This window comes from Acyrthosiphon pisum, chromosome A2 (assembly GCF_005508785.2).
Source record: "Acyrthosiphon pisum isolate AL4f chromosome A2, pea_aphid_22Mar2018_4r6ur, whole genome shotgun sequence".
Classification (NCBI taxonomy): Eukaryota; Metazoa; Arthropoda; class Insecta; order Hemiptera; family Aphididae; genus Acyrthosiphon; species Acyrthosiphon pisum.
This window is the reverse complement of record NC_042495.1, coordinates 63,341,670-63,344,127: the sequence shown is the minus strand read 5'-3', so window position 1 is coordinate 63,344,127 and position 2,458 is coordinate 63,341,670. Positions and strand designations below refer to the sequence as shown.

Sequence of the window (2,458 nt, the reverse complement as noted above, 5' to 3'; positions counted from 1 at the left end):
GGGGAGGGGAATTAGGAAAAGTGACCGACCAATCTTCTGTAGGTTATTAAGAATTCAAATCAGTTTTAAAAAGTATTATCGCATAACCAGATCGATCGGTATGATGGAATAAAAATTGGATGTTTTGGCTAAAATAATTGTTTAATATATTATAAATTATAGTATTTCGTCAGGAACGTTTTTTCCAGGCCAGTCCGCATCGTGTCATAAAAAACCTCGTTTCAAAAATATTATACTATAATTATGTATATTTATCATTTATGGAAAATTCAATGTCGGTTTACGTCGATTAATAGTTTAATTAAATGTTTTTTTTTGTCAGTCGTCGACGACTCGAAACGGTATGGGATGTCCAAATACGAGCATATAATATCGTACATATTATACAGCTTTAAACTCGAAAATCGATTTTTTCATAAACTTCTTTTGCATAAAAACTAGTAACTACCGTTCTTCATAAATTTTTATGTTGTTTATCCTGGCGCTTTGGAAAACCATTGGGAATTTTGATCTCCCGAATGCACTAACTAGATTCAACAAAACAATTTTCCGTCAAACAAGATACTGTTGAAGAAAATTGAAGCAGTTTTGCTGCTCCAAACCCAGACACAAAAAAAAACCCACATCATTGTAAAATCAATACATTCATCGCTCCGCTCAGAATCTAAAATAAACATTTTAAGTAACAATAGGTTAATTTATTGAAGTAAGAAAATAACATTAGCTGCATTATGCAAAATAAAATATAAATATTTATGGTTCATATTTTCACTAAAACCTTGGTTATTTTCAAAAATCACCATGATGGATGCTTTTTATACTACCTATCAATTTAATATTCCATATTTATAGCTTCAACCAGCAAACTCCTAACACTGTAAATGCAAAAAAATGTAGTATAAAATTCATAAGTTGTATTATTTTTAAAATATATACCGTTTTGTTGTCAGTTATTTGTATGATGTCATTACTTGTTTCTTTTTACATATGAATGGTAGCAGCTGTAGAGCGAGCTTCTCCTTTTTCCCAACCCCACTGATTTGGTCGATACTGAATAAACAAAAATATTTAATTATAATATAAACAGTAAATGAAGCCAGTTCCCAAACTACATTTAAAAAATTTAATAAATTTTAAAAATATATACCTAGTATAATTTATTATTTTAAATAATGAAGCAGTCAAATAGTCAAAAGTAATACACCCCCCCCCCCCCCCCCGGGTCACCCCCTGAAATAAACACTGATTCAGAGTAACTCAGTAATCGAGAAGATCCACCTATCTTGACATGGCGGAAACGTGAAGAGGGCCAGTCTATTAGTAAAATACTAAAATGTCTATGATAATAACTATTAACTAATAACTAATAAATAATATTGTAATAACACTATCAGCATTGTTCAGTTATAAGTATACAACCATGATTAAAGATATCTTTAATCGTGCTTCCAACTAACTAACTACTACATTATCAAACTAAGCCCTCATCAACATCATCCTCTAGAATGACCTAATCCTGTCATCCAACTTTAAAAAATATCAGAAGCAATTAAGCAATGACTTAACTTAACCTTAATGTAGTTATGTGAATAAAAATCTTTAATAAATACTGCCACTAAGAAGCAAAACAGTTTTTTAAATATTATTATTATGTTTAAAACACATTTGAATAAAACAGTTTGTTCACAGTGGCGAATTTGATGGAAGGGTGGTGATAGGGGCAATCGCCTCCAAAGAGAAATATTTGCAAATCAGATTGTATGATTGTTTAACTTATAATCGTTTTTAAATTTAATTTATAAATAAATTATAATTTTTTCAAAAGGAATATTTGTTATTGTTTTTTGAAGATATTACTGTTAATAACCATGATATAGTCAATAAGTAATAAATTATAATATATTAAGACCACGGCCCACGGGTGATTTATCACCTGCGTTTTTCGCTCTGTACCTCACCAGCAGTCGTGGGGGTTGCCGGTTGGCAAACGTCACCTCTATCATTACGTCGCTGAAGTACGGAACAAACAAGTAGTAATACCATAGGCGTGCGCACAGGGTATGCAGGGTATGCCGCTGCATAGTCTGCAGCTTTATGTGAGGGGCCCATATATAATATACCAAAGCATTTTTGATAATATCTTCTATATTATAAAAAAAAATAATAAAAATTTTAGTTTTCACTTTTCTCGTGACCCGCAAGATAATCTAAACTATTAATACACTAAGGGTCAGTTGCACCGTCTACGGTTAAACTTCGATTAAGCTTAATGGTGCAAAAAGCGTAACACGTAGATATTGTTTTATAGGTTTTTAAGGTACTATTTTTTATAAGGTAATCTAATATTCTCCATACTTTACATTTATATATTATATAGCTTCTTATGTTGCTTGTTTTTATAATTGAATAGTAGGTACATAGTGCATTTTAAATTGTCCTGGTGGTTGATATCTTAGAT

The 2,458-nt window shown here is 30.9% G+C and overlaps 1 long non-coding RNA gene across 1 annotated transcript; it reads right to left on the bottom strand.

Moving 5' to 3' along the window:
- Positions 1-676: 676 nt before the first annotated feature.
- Positions 677-1,079, bottom strand: LOC103310589. Its single transcript, XR_511137.3, has 2 exons — positions 937-1,079; positions 677-875 (listed from the first exon to the last, which is right to left on the bottom strand). It is a non-coding gene; the product is annotated as an uncharacterized LOC103310589 (long non-coding RNA).
- Positions 1,080-2,458: the final 1,379 nt, after the last annotated feature.